The sequence below is a fragment of the Aquarana catesbeiana genome, linkage group LG05 (genome assembly GCF_042186555.1).
Source record: "Aquarana catesbeiana isolate 2022-GZ linkage group LG05, ASM4218655v1, whole genome shotgun sequence".
Classification (NCBI taxonomy): domain Eukaryota; kingdom Metazoa; phylum Chordata; class Amphibia; order Anura; family Ranidae; genus Aquarana; species Aquarana catesbeiana.
This window is the reverse complement of record NC_133328.1, coordinates 121,190,420-121,210,241: the sequence shown is the minus strand read 5'-3', so window position 1 is coordinate 121,210,241 and position 19,822 is coordinate 121,190,420.

Here is a 19,822-nt window from a genome sequence, read left to right as displayed (position 1 = left end):
TTGTCGTCAGAACAGGGGGTGATGGGAAATCTTTCAATGGGGACCCCGTTCCCCAGTGGTAACTGTCTAAGAGGAGAATTACATTTACTTTGGAAAGACTTCTTCTCACTTCTTGTTGCATCTCAAGGATAGAAAGAAAAAGAAAAATAACTACTTGACAGAGGTTCTCTATCCTATTCAAAACTATGTGCAATGAAAAAAAAATGAATATATATATATATATATATATATATATATATATATATATATATATATAATATTATATTCTCTTTTTTTCTTTGTTTGTTTGATTCTATATTGTGTATCTCAGATTTTTAAACTCTAAGATTTTTAACAGTTCTGAGAGAGGAATGACAGGTAAGAAAGCAGGTATGAAAAAGAAAATAACGCTCATACTGTTCACTCACAGCAAGAAATATGAACATATGAAACCTCTAGTAAGTGTTTTTAGAGCTAATTGCTATACAAGGGATCACATTTACAAGTCATACTTACTAAAATAATGTCTCAGTTTGAAACAATTCTCTTAGCTGTGCAGAAAACCTTGGGTGAAGTCTGCAATGACATTATTCACAAACCATTGAGGTCAAACAAATTAAAAGTGAACAGCATATGGTATGGTAATCATCCAACGTATAATTAACAATCCTGGAATGCTTTCAGGACAAACAAGGAGGCGAGGTTATGGTTTTCTTAATGCTAAATCTTAGGTGCAAAAATGAAAGCATATGCTGGTGAATTGTAAAGCTCAAGATGATTGACTTTTAGGTAACACTTCCAAACAGCCTTAGGGACTGAAAGTTTGAATAATACATACAAATCACTTTAAAATCACCTAGGTACTTATGCTATATTCCTCTAATCTTCTTCCATATATATTCACATACTGCACAAAAAGTATTAAGGCATACCAAATGCATCAAGCACAGTAAAATCTGAAGACAGCCACAGTGGATAAGTCCTGATAGACACTATTTTGGAATAAAAAGCTTGGTTCAGTGTTTATACATATGTCTTCAATTTAAAAGCAATTCAGCAATCATGTTAAAACTAAAACCTGATTACACAAAATGGAACTTTTCAACTCTCAGATTTGGATCGAGTTCTTAGTATTCAAAAAATTGAAAAAAGATGATGTGTGCAATGTTTATACGTTCTTGTCACGGAGGCCCAGAATTGTTGGTAGTGTATATTTAGCTGTAAGATGCTGGCATTTGATGTTTTAGGGCACGGGAAGCCATTGTGCCAAAATGTGCAAAGTAATCATGTGGCGCCATAAGAGGTATTTGAAATGCACTTTTTTTTTCTTTAAGTGTGATTGTTTTTTAGACAGTTGGCAGAAGAAAATCTAGGGATGCCATATAACTAAGACATGGTAAAAATAGTTGTGCTGAATACTTTTTCACTTAACTGCTTAGACTTTTGTGATGACATGTCAGTCTTATATATGGTCTGTCAGTTTTGAAACATCTTATTCATTATGCGCGTCTACCGGTTATGAAATTTTCTAATATGCTTTGCCACCAGTGGCTTGTTTCCTAGGTTCATCTTTCCACTGACGGCATTGGCATGGCTCTTGGCTGGAAAACTACTGCTCAGCATCTCCTCCTTCCCTCTTGGCACTTCTCAGTTAATCAGAGTTGGATGTCTATGGTTTGTTGTACACGTGTGATGACTTTCTCCTACTGTGGAAGAGACAGTCAGGGCAAAAAATTTATATTCCTACTGGAACCAAGTTTTTTTTTTTTTTAGGCTTTCTCGTCATCCACTTGACACTTGATTAACTTAGTACAGGCAAATAGACTGTTCACTTAGCAAGTGAAGTTGCACTTTGCAAGACAATTTTTCCCAGAGTTTAGTGAATGAGATGAAGCTCTGCTGACTTCCATAATCCAATCATGTGCAAACAAGTTTTTTTTTTTTTAATCTTCACTGCAAATGACTGAGTTTTTTTTCAAAGTGAAAATCCACCACATTCACTAAGCTCTGGGGAAATTTCACTTGCAAATGCATTTTCCCTTTCAAAGTGAATAGCCTATTTGCCTTTAGTAAAGCAACCACTTTTTCTATCTTTTGTTGCATTTCAATTCACTGATTTCCTGTTGTCTATTTGCAGCCACTTGCTGCCTTTATACATGTACTCCTGTCATCGTTACACAGTATATCTAAGAATGCAATGACAACAGTGGACCGTGCTTGTGTAATATGTGTTAAAATGGCCATTGAATCTCTATCGAATTCCGATACAGCAGCCCACGGACTGGTTACAAATGGCCCGCAGGCAACGGGGGGCGCCGCGCTGAAAAGCTTCATCTCTCCGTATCCTGTGCCCTTTCCGCTGTATGCTGCTGCAGCCCAGCTGGATACAGACACCGCACAGGAGAGCAGAGACAGAACAGAGTGGAGGGAGGATCCACCCATTGTCCCACCCACCTAGGCACTGATGATCGACCAGAGCCCCGAATCCAGGGTCCTGCTGTCACCTCAGGGCGGGAGATCATGGCGTTCTCGGGGTGTCCTGTGTTGAAGCCAGGACCTGACAGGAGGAGAGGCCTTGGGAGGCAGCAGATCAGGCCACCAGCCGACTGCCAGGAGGAGAGGTAAGTGAGCCATCACACTGAGGGTGAGTGAGATTTGTGAAGAGGGGATATTTGTGGAGTGTGGGGCGTATTCATGAAGTGTAGGGGGGGCATTTGTGGAGTGTAGGGGGTATTTGTGGAGTATAGGGGGTAATGCTGGGGGTTAATAATGCGTCCGCTGACACCAGTACTGGAGTTTAATAATGCGTCCGCTCACATCTGTGGTGGGTTTAATAATGTGTCCACTAACACCAGTGCTGTTGTTTAATAATGCATTCGCTGACACCAGTGCCGGGGTTTAATAATGCGTCCGCTGACACCAGTGCTGGTGTCTAATAATGCGTCCACTAACACCAGTGCTGGGGTTTAATAATGCATCCGCTGACACCAGTGCTGGGTTTAATAATGCTTCCGCTCACATCAGTGCTGGGTTTATTAATGTGTCCGCTAACACCAGTGCTGGGGTTTAATATTGCGTCCGCTGACACCAGTGCTGACGTTTAATAATGTGTCCGCTAACACCAGTGCTGGGGTTTAATAATGCGTCCGCTGACACCAGTGCTGGGGGTTAACAATGCGTCCACTGACACCAGTACTGGAGTTTAATAATGCGTCTGCTCACATTAGTGCTGGGTTTAATAATGCGTCCGATAACACCAGTGCTGGGGTTTAATAATGCGTCCGCTGACACCAGTGCTGGGGTTTAATAATGGGTCCACTGACACCAGTACTGGAGTTTAATAATGTGTCTGCTCACATCAGTGCTGGGTTTAATAATGCGTCTGCTAACACCAGTGCTGGGGTTTAATAATGCGTCCGCTGACACCAGTGCTGGGATTTAACAATGCGTCCACTGACACCAGTACTGGAGTTTAATAATGCGTCTGCTCACATCAGTGCTGGGTTTAATAATGTGTCCACTAACACCAGTGCTAGGGTTTAATAATGCGTCCGCTGACACCAGTGCTGGGGTTTAATAATGGGTCCACTGACACCAGTACTGGAGTTTAATAATGCGTCCGCTCACATCAGTGCTGGGTTTAATAATGCGTCTGCTAACACCAGTGCTGGGGTTTAATAATGCGTCTGCTGACACCAGTGCTGGGGTTTAATAATGCGTCCACTAACACCAGTGCTGGGGTTTAATAATGCATCTGCTGACACCAGTGCTGGGGTTTAATAATGCGTCCACTAACACCAGTGCTGGGGTTTAATAATGCATCCGCTGACACTAGTGCTGGGGGTTAACAATGCGTCCACTGACACCAGTACTGGAGTTTAATAATGCGTCTGCTCACATCAGTGCTGGGTTTAATAATGCGTCCACTAACACCAGTGCTGGAGTTTAATAATGCATCTGCTGACACCAGTGCTGGGGTTTAATAATGCGTCCGCTAACACCAGTGCTGGGTTTAATAATGCGTCCGCTCACATCATTGCTGGGTTTAATAATGCGTCTACTGACACCAGTGCTGGGGTTTAATAATGCATCCGCTGACACCAGTGCTGGGGTTTAATAATGCATCCGCTGACACCAGTGCTGGGGTTTACTAATGTGTCCGCTCACATCAGTGCTGGGTTTAATAATGCATCTGCTAACACCAGTTCTGGGGTTTAATAATGCATCCACTGACACCAGTGCTGGGTTTAATAATGCGTCCGCTGACACCAGTGCTGGGGTTTAATAATGCATCCGCTGACAGCAGCGCTGGGGTTTAATAATGCTTCTGCTGACACCAGTGCTGGGGTTTAATAATGCGTCCGCTAACACCAGTGCTGGGTTTAGTAATGCGTCCGCTAACATAAGTGCTGGGGTATAATAATGCTTCCACTGACACCAGTGCTGGGGTTTAATAATGCGTCCGCGGACGCCAGTGATGGGGGTTAATAATGCGTCCACTGACACCAGTGCTGGGGTTTAATAATGCGTCCGCTGACACCAGTGCTGGGGGTTAATAATGTGTTTTCTAACACCAATACTGAGAAGATACCCCTAAGGTGGGACTTTGTAAGCACTACCACATATAAGAAGAATCTAAATAAATATAGAAAATTTTATTCAAGAAAACATCACAAGAAATGAAATATGCATATAATATTTGGATGCAGAAATACATAAATGTGGGTATGTATTAGAAAAAACGTCAGTAAAAAGTCATGTACTTTCCCTGAAACAGACGCGTTTCGTGGCTAGAGAATCCCAAATGGTATTGAAAGACACCCCATCCTAGGATAGGGTAGGGCGCCTGTGTGCATGCTGTGGTCCAAAAGGTGAGGAACCTCCACCCAAAGATGCCGGTATATACGGGTAGGTAGGCTGGTTGGCAGGTAATGGGGCGCAGATGATCCTGGTGAAACGTCTCGAATCAGGACAGTATTAAACACCTCTTAGCACTCTCTCGTGTCAAACCATCCTACTCCCAAGGTGGGGGATGGGGTGTCTTACAATACCATTTGGGATTCTCTAGCCAAGCATAGTGGTTTATGTTCAGCCATTGGATGATGCATCCGTTGAGCCAGGCGTGGGGTCATGGAATTCCCTTTCTTTTAATCATGTGGATATTTATGTGCAGTGTCTATGAATATAATATGTGAATTTCTCTCTGTGAACCCTGATGAAGGAAAGATTTTCTGAAATGCGCCTGGTTCAGGGAAACTACATGACTTTTCATTGACGGTTTTTCTAATACATACCCACATTTATGTATTTCTGCGTCCCAATATTACATGTATATTTCATGTCTTGTGATGTTTTCTTGAATAAAATTTTCTATATTTATTTAGATTCTTCTTATATGTGGTAGTGCTTACAAAGTCCCACCTTAGGGGTATCTCCTCATTTTCCGTGCTTCATTGGGATGTGGCATACTTTTTGATGGTACTCCCTGTCAGAATCATTTTTCTGCTAACACCAGTGCTGGGTTTAATAATGTGTCCGCTAACATCAGTGCTGAGGTTTAATATTTATTTTTTATTTATTTCAGGTACTTATATAGCGCCGTCAATTTATGCAGCGCTTTACCTCTACATTGTACATTCACATCAGTCCCTACCCTCAAGGAGCTTACAATCTACGGTCCCTAACTCACATTCATACATACTAGGGACAATTTAAACAGGATCCAATTAACCTACCAGCATGCCTTTGGAGTGTGGGAGGAAACCGGAGTACCCGGAGGAAACCCATGCAGGCACAGGGAGAACATGCAAACTCCAGGCAGGTAGTGTCAGGGGTGTGGATTCGACCCTTCTTACTGCTAGGCGAAAGTGCTAGCCACTGCACCACTGTGCCGCCCATTAATAATGCGTCCGCGGATACCAGTGATGGGGTTAATAATGCTTCCGCTGACACCAGTGCTGAGGTTTAATAATGCGTCCGCTGACACCAGTTCTGTGGGTTAATAATGCTTCAGCTAACACCAGTACTGGGTTTAGTAATGCGTCCGCTAACATCAGTGCTGGGGTTTAATAATGCGTCTGCTAACACCAGTGCTGGGGTTTAATAATACATCTGCTAGCACTAGTGCTGGGGTTAATAATGAGTCCGCTCACATCAGTGCTAGGGTTTAATAATGCATCCGCCGACACCAGTGCTGGGGGTTAATAATGCGTTCACTGACACCAGTGCTGTTGTTTTTGAAGTTTGAAAGTTTGCATGCGGCCCCCATTTGATATGAAAACTTGTCTTGTGGCCCTCTGGTAATTTGAGTTTGAGACCCCTGCCATACAGGGTGACAATGCAGTCGCACAATTGGGAGATAGTTGTCATCTGTCAGGGATACCAAATGCTGGTATCTTTGGCATAGAAAATACCAAGCACAAGTATAATGTAAAAAAATGTCATTTATTAAGAATAAGCGGATATTAAAAATATAAACGCACCTCTAATATACCAGAACTGTATAAATCAAACCAGTGAATTTAATAAGTGAGTGAGCAAACAATGAATAACTACCCAAACCAAATATATACAGATAGCAGGATATGCAAAGTCAGTGTCATAGCCAGGGTCATATACAGGAGATCAGGCAGAGTGAGCAGGGAGCAAGCCAGGACAGGGAAAGGGTAAATGGGAGAAGGAACAAGCAGGTAGAGAAGGGATCAGGCTGCAGGGTCAGGGTGCAGGGTCAGGACCAAGGTCAGGATCAGGATGCAGGAACACAGGTCAGAGACAAATGGACAAACACCAAGGTAAAGGGGAGAAGCATAAGCACGGCTTCCATACATTGCCTGCAATGAGCATCAGGTGATGCCTGATTATCCCGTCCTGACATCACCCTATGAACATGGACTTTCATGGCAAAAACACGTTAAATCTTGCATGAGATTTTAAGTATTAGTTGTAAATATACTTTAAACGCATTAGCTAAAATAACCTCAATTATCCAAGTAAATTCTTCCAAACTCTAAAAAAGTCTATTTGATGTTACCTGGATTCAAACTCACTCCAGTGGCAAATCTAGTCCTTTGCATACATCTGTCAACTACTGCACCACAATCTTCTCAATAAACAGCCTTGACTTTATGAGAGTAAACAATTTTTAAACCTCTGGCTGACAAAGCAAAGCATACTGGGGGCTAAAGTGAACCTCCAGAGATATGAGGTGACCTCTGGAGCATTATTAGCTTAAAATGGAACTAGTTTGAATCCTAGTTCATATAGCAATGACTTTTAGGCTACAGAGGCCCAAAACTGACATCGTTCTACTTGAACTAAACTGTGTAAAATGATAGGGATGACAAATTAGGGTAATGTATTGACTGTTGACATTGGACTATTGAGATTGCTTCAGTAAAACGCAGAATCTCCTCAATCCCCTTCTGTGGTAGGACAAATGTAACTTATACATTCTAAACCTGTCCTTTGAAGTTCCTAGATGAAGCCTAACTTGTAGTTACTTTGTTACGTATCACTGAAAATAAATAGAAGTGAACATTATGTCTGCCAGCTCAAAAGGTTGAAATCTATTACGATAGACAAAGAACAAGAAAAAAAAAACATTGGAGCCAGTCTAAAACGGTAATGTGCACTAAAGCTTGACATTAACAAAACAGAAATTATGAAACTAAAGAGGTACTAAAATGCTGAGAAAATATGGTATTAAGTATGTCATCCCCCAATGAACTATTAACCATCTCCATATGATTTGCCAAGCTTTTCTAACAAAATCGCATACACATTCTTCCCATTAACACACCACATACTAGGTCCTTAAATCTGTCAAGAATTTTTTAGGAGGGGGGCTAGCATAATATTTTATAAAATTTCTTCTTAATTGGAGCCTTGACAAAATAATTTGGAATGACAGTCTAATTGGAATAATGTCATATTTCAGTGGCAATATTATCAAAGCAGTTTGTCGTTTTCATTGGAACGTGCTTTCCTCGCAAGAATGTGTCATATTACTGAATTAGCTGAAATTAAGATTCTTTTGACGTCTGTATGAAAGAAAAGACAATCGCTGTACAAATAAACTTGATTAAAACAGATTTAGACAGGAAATAGCTCATGTTACATTATATAATGCGCTAGTCTTTGCAGCGAGTGTATGTGGTCAAATATTAGCTAATGATCCATTTTCACAAAACTTCAGATGGAAGACCACAGAGGTAAGAAGGAAGTGTAACTGGAAACACTTTTTAAGTGCATTGTTGGCTGAATACAAAATGTTCCAGTCGAAAATTCCATGTGCGTGTGAAAATAGCTTTTTAATCACGCGCATTGTTCATGAAAGTGGAACTAACCACAAATGTTAACTTTTGCTAAGTTTTGCTGAGATTGATAAATAAAGAGTGTCAGTCAGGTGACCAAAAATGTATCCTTTTTGTCACGTAATTTCTTCTAAAAAAAAGTATACCATCCCTTTGGTTGCTCTTTATTTATCCAAGCCAGGCATGTTGACGGCTAAGTGTAGGGATACATGAGAAGAAATTTGTTCAATTTGTTAACAAAACAGATATAAATGTGGGTTTTCCCGGTAATACCCAAAAGAGTGCTGTAATAATATTATGGCCTGAGAAAGATCACAGCTGTTAGGCACATCATAGCTAAGAAATAAACTACAAAATCCAACTTCAGTGCAGATCTTCGCAGCATTTAAATGTGTAAAAAAAAATGTTTGTGCATATTTTAAAACTATGGTTGCAAGATAGCTCATTAGAAGTTTATGTCAGTGACGGTGGACCTTTTTTTTTTTGTGCATTCCTTCATTTTCCTTCTGAGCACCACCTCACCTCAGTATTGACCATTAAGGCCGCGTACACACGGACTTTACGACGTAAAATGTGCGACCGGAGCTTGTTGTCGGAAATTCTGACCGTGTGTAGGCTCCATCGGACAGTTTCCGTTGGAATTTTCATCGTACAAAATTTGAGATCTGGTTCTGGTTTTACGGCAACAAAATTAGTTCACGCAAATTCCGATCGTGTGTACACAATTCCGTCGTACAAAGTGCCACGCATGCAAGCAGAAGAGCCGCACTATTGAACTTCATTTTTCTTGGCTCGTCACCGCTTTCTTGACGTTCGGAAATTCCGACAACTTTGTGTGACCGTGTGTATGCAAGACAAGTTTGAGCCAACATCCGTCGGAAAAAATTCATGGATTTTGTTGTCGGAATGTCTGATCAAGGTCCGATCCTGTGTATGGGGCGTAAGACTTCCTATCATGGTTATGGCTCAATAATGAGCCACAGAAACTGGCAGAGGACAGGTCTAGCTTAGCTTCAGAAGCTAAAGTCAAGATTTGTACTTCTATTTAAGTTCACTTCACTCCAGAGCAGTTGCTGGCAACTGAAGGTTCAAAAAAATGCCACTGCCCCCATCTATAACTGGCCATCACAGTAAGCAGCATTGGAGGGTGACATAACATATAAACAAGGCCAAGGCCAATGCACTGACACCTTTGCAGCCATTGAGCTACATGCTGGGTGCTCAGTGAGCTCATGTACCTTTAAGAAGGGGTGGGCTCCCCTTCAGTCCACCTGCCGTCCATCTATCCATCAGAATGCATGTGCTTCCACTGTGGACACACTTATAAGTTAGTGTTAGGGAACACAGATACCAGGGTGCCGTGGCGAGGCTCTGTGGCTTACGCATGCATTTCCACATGCGTGCCAACTAAACCCCTGGTTTTAACGCATACTGTTAGAAAGGTTTCATTGGTTGTCTGCGAGCTGGTTAGTAGGCAAGTTTGGTTTTTTTTCTTGGATTTATCCTTGGCCTTGTTTATATGGCAACTGTAAGTGCCTGCTTTTCCAGTCTGCAGTCAACTTTATAGGCTTAAAGTGAACGAAGGATCACTGATAGCTCACCAACCCAGCAACCTATACTCACCAATCCACATTCCCTCACTGCATGCCCTGCTAAATGGGAACCCTATCTCTGTTGCCTATTGGAGTGAAGCTTCCAGGTATAGGGAAGCATAGTGATCTCCTCAGTGTCAAAGTGCTTGAACCTAAAGGACCAATTGCCAGGTTCAAAAACTGTTATGTAGTTGAGGCATTGACATCATCCACCCAGGTAAATTCTGACATATCTAAAAACAGAGTTTACTCGGAGTAGAATCTTGCAGAAATGATTCAACAATGTGGGAAAATCTGCTAGTATACCTTTCTGGGAGTGTGGAGCGGTGACAGTGCCTCTTTAATGCAATTAGCTTGAATAGTTGGAACTTGGAAGGAAACAAAAGCTGTGCAAAAATAGTTAAGAACTCATAGCAATGAATGTATAATTATGGTAAGTGAGGGAGTGAAACTTGGACTTCCAAAATGGAGAAAAGTTAAAAGGGGAAATGCTATGAAACACAGATTTCATTTTCAGATCATCAAAATCCTAATGTGCTCCTCATATTTCTAGCATTTTCCTTCCCAAACAAAAGGTTACAGAATTAAAAAACAGGTGTAAAAAAAAAAAAAACAGAAATTTTGTCTTTGTGTGATGTATTACAAGCAACCAACTGGTAATTAAGAGCTAAACAGTTTGACTTGGACCCTCAGACATCATAGCCCTAAAGCAAATGTCCCCTACATCTTGTAGCTAAGCCATGACACAGGATACAAATAAAAAAAACAGTGCTACAATATGTCTTCTAATATTAACATCAGGTAACATTTTAGGTTGAAGTGCTCTTAAACATATTGTGCCATATTGCAGACTATAGTTGGCCATTTTATTATAATTCATTGCATTTTTGAGTCGTTTTATGGCGTCCAGAGAGTCCTTTCAGTTAAGCTTCTCTGAGACAATTATGTATTATTCAATAAAGTAGCTGGTATAGTTATTGCCAGTCATAAATGTGTCAGTTCTGGGAGACATATTTATAAATTGCAAGAATTTAGAACACGCTGAAAACAACTTGAAAGAATTCCAATGTAATATGTTTTAGCCAAACATGTCACAGGCAGCCATGTTGCGTATAATTCAGTATGGCAAACAATATCTTACTGCTATTAAGTCCCATTTCCTCTAATTCGTATTTTTTTCTGCTTGTGCACTGGTCCAAGATGACGAATACTATATGAAATGACTACACAAAGCTGTTAAAGACTAAAGTTGTTCCACCAAAAATATGAAATAAAAAATGTTGCTTTTGAAGGTGAAATAAGACTATCATCAAACCTGTGTGAGTTTGTTTTATTGAGTGATGATAGATCTTAATTCTTTTTATTCATGCTTGTTTTAATTCTGCCAAGAGGTAACTCACAAATGAAAGGCAGTAAATTCAAGCTCCACTCTATTATGCATGTCAGATCTGGATGGTCAATTTATAAATCTCAAGAAACTTTCCCTTGATGCAGGTTAAAAACATCCCACTTGAATGCCATTGTGGTTTTAAGGTTCGCCGTTAAATATCAACAACACATCTACCTCACTTCTACATACAGTATATTTATTTTCTCAAAAAAAAATGAATTTGTGTATCAGTCATTTCAAATAAGAAGTATTTTGGGATGCAATTATTTTGGGATCATTAGATCGCACAGTGTGAACTGTTGAAAAGTTGACAAGAAAAGTGTGTTGTCTGGAAGATTGTAACACATTTGCACACCTGACTGTCAATAATGAATGAGGTCAATGAAAATGTATAGTCAGCTATCATTTGTACTACCCACTGAAATGTATTTACATCAGACTAAAATGAGATAACTGTTCATAGTTACATAGTTAGTCAGGTTGAAAAAAGACACAAGTCCATCGAGTTCAACCTTAAAAACAATAAATAAATAAAATAAAAAATATCGTACAATCCAATATACCCAATTTTATACCCTCAGTTGATCCAGAGGAAGGCAAAAAACCCCAGCAGAGCATGCTCTAATTTGCTACAGCAGGGGAAAGAAATTCCTTCCTGATCCCCCAAGAGGAAATCGGATTTTCCCTGGATCAGCTTTACCTATAAATGTTAGTACCCAAACTACCATTGTTCAACAATACTGTAAATGATTTATTAAATATGTTTACAATTGTATAAATTCCATTTCCATTTCGGGGCTGTCGCTGGGCAATGCGGACTTTCGCCTATCTCCAAAGATTTTCTATTGGGTTCAGGTCTGGAGACTGGCTAGGCCACTCCAGGACCTTGAGATGCTTCTTACGGAGCCACTCCTTAGTTGCCCTGGCTGTGTGTTTCGGGTCATTGTCATGCTGCAGCCACGACCCATCTTCAATGCTCTTACCGAGGGAAGGAAGTTGTTGGCCAAGATCTCGCAATACATGGCCCTATCCATCCTCCCCTCAATACGGTGCAGTCATCCTGTCCCCTTTGCAGAAAAGCAGCCCCAAAGAATGATGTTTCCACCTCCATGCTTCACGGTTGAGATGGTGTTCTTGGAGTTGTACTCATCCTTCTTCTTCCTCCAAACATGGCAAGTGGAGTTTAGACCAAGAAGCTCTATTTCTGTCTCATCAGACCACATGACCTTCTCCCATTCCTCCTCTGGATCATCCAGATGGTCATCCAGATGGACATGCACTGGCTTGAGCAGGGGGACCTTTGCTTGCGATGCAGGATTTTAATCCATGGCGGCATAGTGCGTTACTAATGTTTTTTTTTGAGACTGTGGTCCCAGCTCTGTTCAGGTCTAGCGCTTTGAGGCGATTCAGTTCGCATACAAATCATCGCATCAGACTTACACAGATGCAATATGTTCTACTCTTTGTCAGGGCTGGGCTCAGCCCTTCCTTCTCAAAGTTGGCCGCTCAGCTGTCGGCTAATTGCCAGCTCCTATCTCTCCACAGTGACTCACCTGTTGATGATATCCTGCTCATCAGTCCTGCCTACTTAAGCTGCCCAGTCCAGATGATCTCTGCCTCTGCCTTGGTCACACCTCTAGAGACACTATCCTGTGTTCCTGCTTAAGACTTGCTTGGCTGACATTCCTTCTAGCTCCAGATCCTGCTTGCTGTTCTACTACACTCAACTCTGGCTCCCTGATGTTTTGACTTGTCTGACTATCCGTTCCGGTTCGTGAGCTCTGGCTATGTTTTGAATACGCTTACTCTGTTTACCTTTTTTTATTATTATTAAACAAGTGTGATTTTACTGTACTTCGGTCTCAGTCTGATTCATGATTTCTGACAGTAGGAGAAGGCCATGAATTCAGAAGATGCAGTCAATCCACTTGTTGGTAATATTTTTTCCAGATTGGATGAGCAGGATCACCGCATGGATCAGTTTTCCATGGCATTACAAAAGCTCCTGAGTTGCACGGCTCACCTGGAATCTCCCACTGTGGCTACTCCAGTACAACCTGTGTTGCAGGTCGTCCCTGCTGCTGCTCCAGTCTCTGTGCAGGCACCCGCCTTGAGTATTACCTCTATAAGAGGTATGTCTGGTTCCGCTCCGCTTCCCCAGCGATTTGGGGGCAATCCAGTCCAATGCAGAGGGTTTCTCAACCAGGTTGAGATATACTTTGAGATGCTGCCCCAGGCGTTTCCCACGTACAAAAGCAAAGTAGGTTTCGTGATATCTTTGCTTTCTGAGAAAGCCTTGGCCTGGGCAAACCCTCTATGGGAGACGCAAAAACCCGTTGTCTTGAGTTTACCTGAGTTTGTGACTTCTTTTAAAGGGGTATTTGACGTTCCCGCATGCTCCACTTCTGCTGCCAAGTGCCTCATGTCCATCAAACAGAATAGGAAAACTGTTGCCAATTACGCCATTGAATTCTGTACTCTGGCAGCAGAGGTTGCTAGGAACAATGAGGCCCTCGTGGCTGCTTTTTCTCATGGTCTCTTGGATGCCATCAAGGATGAGATAGCAGCCCAAGATATACCCACTGAGCTGGAGAGGTTGATCACCTTTGCCATCCTCATTGACTCCAGACTCAGAGAAATTCTCCCTTTTAAGGAGCGCTTGCGGAAGCCTCCTGTACATTTGTCTCCGAACTTTGCAGTCCCACCCTTGCCTCCCTCACCTCCCATGCCTCCTGGTACTGAGTCAATCTGAGAAGATGAACCCATGCACTTGGGCTTCATGCATCTCTCTGTGGATGAGAGAACCCTTAGGAGGAGGGAGAGATTGTACCTTCATTGTGGCCAGGCAGGTCACTTTTTGAAGTCTTGTCCTACCCGTCCAGTAAACGCCGGAACCTTGAGGTCCTGTCATGGACAGACATTAGGTGGCGCTGTTTTGTACCCAGTTATCCAGAAGGATAAGTCCCTGGTTTCAGTTACCCTTTCTTGGGCTGAGTCGTCCGTTCGAGATAGAGGCTCTTATCAACTCTGGGGCTGCAGGCCTATTCATTGATGCTGCCTTTGTATCAAAGTACTCGATTCTGCTGCAGCTGCGTGACACTCCACTTGCCATTGAGGCTCTTGAAGGAAAGACCTCTATAGCCTGCCCATGTGACTAATGAGACTGTTCCATTGTCCATGGCCGTAGGGGCTCTTCACCATGAGATAATCCAATTCCAATTTATTTCCTCACCTATGTTTCATCTGGTTATTGGTTATTCTTGGTTATTGAGGCACAACCCATCTTTTGATTGGCTCCGTGCTTAGGTTCTCTCCTGGTCGCCACAATGCAGTAAGACATGCTTCCAGAAGGTAGCCAAGGTCCTGTGGACCTCTTCATTCTCCTCCCTGCGGGAGGAGTACTGCGATTTTAGCATTGTCTTTGACAAAGGTCAAGTCAGTAGTTTGCCTCCACACTGGCGATGAGTGGAAAACTGCATTTAATACCAGAACAGGCCATTATGAGTACCTCATAATGCCTTTTGGCCTTTGTAATGCCCCGGCACTTTTCCAGGAATTTATTAATGATGTCCTCCGAGATTTGTTGCAGTTATGTGTGGTGGTTTATCTCGACGATATCCTCATATTTTCCAAGTCCCTGGAGAGCCACCACACAGATGTCTGTCGTGTGCTTCAGGAAGAGAGAGAACAATCTCTATTATAAATTGGAGATGAACGAATTCCATTGTGAACAGGTTAAATTCCTGGGTTATGTAATTTCCACTGCTGGTTTTTTCGATGGACCCAGAGAAAATTTCAGCAGTCCTACAGTGGCCCCGACCCATGGGTTTATGTCCTCTCCAGCGTTTTCTTGGCTTTGACAACTATTATCGGAAGTTTATTCGTAACTTCTCGTTTCTGGACGAGCCCCTGACTGATATGACCAGAAAGGACGGTAACCCACAGAGTTGTTCTCCGGAGTCCATTAAGGCCTTTGAGAGTCTCAAGACTGCCCTTGTTTCTACTCCTGTGTTTGTACATCCTAATCCTACGTTACCTTTTATCCTTGAGGTTCATGCTTCTGAGACTGGACTTGGCGCCCTTCTGTCTCAGCGTCCTACCTCTGAGAGCGCTATGCAGGCTTGTGGCTACTTTTCCAAGAAATTGTCACCTGCGGAGTGCAATTACGAGATTGGTGACAGAGAGCTGTTAGCGGTCATTTTAGCCCTGAAAGAAGGTACCACTGTGCCAATTCTCATTCTCACTGACCATAAGAATCTCACATTGTTGTCTGAGGATAAACGCCTCTCTCCCAGGAGGGCGCGATTGGATATTTTCTTGTTTAGTTTCAAGTACATTGTCTCATTCTTACCCGATACTAAGAATGTAAAGGTTGACGCTTTGTCATGACAATTTTCCTCCACTTCCAAGATGGAGTCCGTTCCGGTTCCTGTGATTCCTCCTGATCGTATTCTGGCTACGGTTCGCACTAGTCTCACTTCTCCTTTGGGTGACAAAATTCTTGTTGCTCAGGTCCATGCTCCTCCTGAGAAGCCTTGTGACCTCTACTTTCCCGTAGGTTCCATAGAGTACCTGGTGTATTGGAAAGGGTATGGTCCGGAGAAACACTCTTGGCTCTCATCCTCGGGTGTACATGCCCCTGTCCTCCTCCATGATTTCCATAGATGTTTTCACCTCAAGCCTGGTGGTCCTCCGAGGGGGAGAGGTCATTGAGGTCATTGCATGAAACGCATCGGACTTATACAGATGCAATATGTTTTACTCTTTGTCAGGGCTGGGCTCAGCCCTTCCTTCTCAAAGCTGGCCGCTCAGCTGTCGGCTAATTGCCAGCTCCTATCTCTCCACAGTGACTCACCTGTTGATGATATCCTGTTCGTCATTCCTGCCTACTTAAGCCGTTCAGTCCAGATAATCTCTGCCTTCGCCTTGGTCACGTCTCTAGAGACGCTCTCCTGTGTTCCTGTTAAAGACTTGCTTGGCTGACTTTCCTTCTGGCTCCAGATCCTGCTTGCTGTTCTACTATCATCTCTGGCTCCCTGACATTTTGGATTGTCTGACTATCTGTTCAGGTTCCTGAACTCTGGCTATGTTTTCACTACGTTTACTCTGTTTACCTTTTTTATTATTATTAAACAAGTGTGATTTGACTGTACTTCTGTCTCAGTCTTATTCGTGGTTTCTGACACCCTTACGATCCCTTGATTCAGGCTGTCATCTACAATTTATTGATTTTAGTGATTTCTACCATGGAGGACATTTTATCTGTAATTGTACAATTTATTTATGATTTTCAACATGCTAACAATTTTGATATATGGTGTGTAATGGGATGTGTCTTTTAAATAAAATATAACAATACTACTACTACTACTACCACTACTACTACTACTACTAATAATAATAATATAAATAATTGTTCGTATATTGACCCACTTGTTTAGCCACAACATACCTCCCCTATTTAAAGTCCCAACCTCTTTCTTTTGTGTTTGTTGGTATATCTGACTTTGCTGCAATTTGACAGGTATGCCTCTCTTCCATGATTTCTAATGTACGTTTTGTATTCTTAATACAAAACTAATTAATGGAGGAGGGTACATGTTGAGGTCACCACTCTGTCTTACTAGAAGGACGGGCGCTTGTTGTGAGCCGGCGGGCTCTGTTTTTGTATGCAATTTTTTAACCTACCAAATGTAAGTGCAATACTTTTTCTTATAATTAAAAAAGTCAGACAATATTATGCTATGGCCAGTCTTTCTTTTTGGGTCCCATGCTGAATGAAATGATCACAGACTTTACAGTGGTGCCAGTGTGTGAGAATCATTGCAGCCATCTATCCAGTGTTAATCGCTCTTAAGATCTTCTGTGCAAGTAAAGGCCTTGGCTGGGCTATAGCCACATGCCTGGTTTTGCTTGTTATCTGGTAAGCAAGTTTTTCTTACGGTGGCAGTGCACTTCTTGATGTGGATCACTGTGGTGTCATTGTCATAAGGATTTATTCCACCATTTTCAACTAATGAAATATATTACCATAATATTCAATCGAACATACTGATGCATCAATTGGGACTATTCTAGCGCGGCTTCTCTCCTTTACGTATTCTGAACTACACTTATTATATTATTTATGTGTTTTGTAAAGAGGAACCTAAAGCATTGGCGTCACTAGGGTTGGTGTCACCTGGTCCGGCAGTTTAGACCCCTCTCCATCAGTATAGACCCCCTCTCTCAGTATAGATCCCTCACTAAGTTCAGAACCCCCCTCCTGCAGTATAGATCCCCCTCCCTCAGTACAGACCCCCCTCTATCAGTACAGACCCACCCTCCATCAGTATAGACACCCCCTCAGTGCAGAGCCCCCCTCCATCAATATAGACCCCTCTCAGTGCAGACCCCCCCACACATCAGTACAGACCCCCTTAGTGCAGACCCCCTCCATCAGTATAGACACCCTCTCAGTGCAGACCCCCTCCATTAGTACAGACCCCCCTCCATCAGTATAAACACCCCCTCAGTGCAGACTCCCCTCCATCAGTGCAGACCCCCTTCATCATCCCCCATCATCAGTATAGACCCACCCCAGTGCAGACAGTATAGACCCCTCAGTGCAGACCTCCCCTCCATCAGTATAGACCCTCTTAGTGAAGACCCTCTCCATCAGTATAGACCCCTCTCCTCAGTGCAGACCCCCTCCATCAGTATAGACACCCCCTCAGTGCAGACCCCCCTCCATCAGTATAGACCCCCTCCAGTGCAGACCCCCCCTCTTCACTCGTGCTAGTAGACCCCCCCTCTCCCCTCCTATAGCGCCCCCTGCACATGTTCATCTGCATTACAATACACTGTACAGTCCTCAGAACAGTGCAGGATATGCACAGCAGTGTGTTCCTCAGACTCCATCCTCCTGTGTAAATGTCAACAGAGAGGAGGGGGAGGCAGCATGGGTCCGCACCGCTGAGGGAGACAACTGATGAGACACAGATCAGTGTAGGGGTGCGGACCGTGCGGTGTTAGCAGTAAGGCTGTCCACAGGTGTCACCCCTCTGGTGGGTGTTACCCTGGTGCGGCCCGCAACCCTCCACCCCCCTCCCCTAGCGACATCACTGACCTAAAGTAATACTAAACACACACTGTCTAATTTACATTGTCCCTTCTATTTCTGTATGTGGATGATGGGTACTGTACATTTTTCCTAATTGATATACAGCTGTCAGCTGACCCAGCTCTTTCCCAGCCTGTATGTAGAGAAACCTGAGCAGGAGGTGTTTCTGGTCCCCTGCTGCCAGTCATATTTAAAAAATAAAAAAAATTAAAAATAGCCTTTGGAATACACAGGAAAAATAAATAATTAATATTAACAAACTGTTATAAATTTGTTATATATATTTAAAATCAAATCTTTATTATTTTGTTGGCAATGACATGAGGTGGGCGGCTTTCTGCCAGTCGCAGGTTGCGTCACACCTCTCCAGCCTGTGTCTTAGAATAGGAGGGGGGTGTAATATCCCATCCCCATTATGTTTAGCTGGTTAATGGGCATGGAGGAGGAGGATGAAGGGAGTGGGCTACCATTTTTCACAGTGTATACGCCCACATGTATATTAAAATGGTAACATGGGCTGCTCAGATAGGGAGGAAATGCTCAGCATAGAAACTGACTGAAAACTGAGCATGTGCAGAGCTGCCAACACTGTTCTGCAAATTCCCTAGCTGAATTGGGGACTCGGACAGAAGGTGGAGATAAAGAACAGCAGGATCAACCAGGTTTTTTTGCAGAATTCAGGAAACTAACTTCATAGTGACTGAGTGAGTAGGAAACAGCATGTAATACAGCATCCAATGATAGTTTTTTATTATGTAGGGTTAGTAACACCTCAATGATTGTACTTGTTTTTTCTTTTGTAAACTGTAATAAAGAATACTGAAAAGGAAAATGTAATTCACCTGTGTGTTAAAATGGTCTAAGAATACATTCATAATGTAATCAAACAAGGGGCTATTGTTAACAATTGAACAATTGGTCACTTTGCTAAAAGCCCCGCCCCACCTTTCAGCATTCTAAAGCCCTAAAGGGGCTGCAGGAGCCGACACCAAGGGGTTAAGAAATCTTTCCACAAACCCTTAATCAGGTTGTGCCCAAAGATTTGTGTGTAAATCTTCCTAGGATCTTTAATGAAGAATGAATCATGATTTGTATTGCTCTACCAGAGCTGTAAACATAGGTGCCTGGTGCATGGGTAAATTAACCACTTGCCGACCGCTGCACGCCGGTATACGTCGGCACAATGGCAGCGGTGGGCAAATGAGCGTACCTGTACGTCCCCTTTAATTGGCGGATCTAGGGGGTGCGCACACCCGCCACATACAGCATGACCGTGCCCGCGGGACCCGCAGACTCGATGTCCCAGTGATCGCGTCACTGAGCCCCAGAACGGGGAAGTGCCTATATAAACAAGGCATTTCCCCGTTCTGCCTTGTGACATGACAGAGATCACTGCTCCCTGTCATCAGGAGCAGTGATCGCTGTCATGTGAGTTGAATCCCATCCC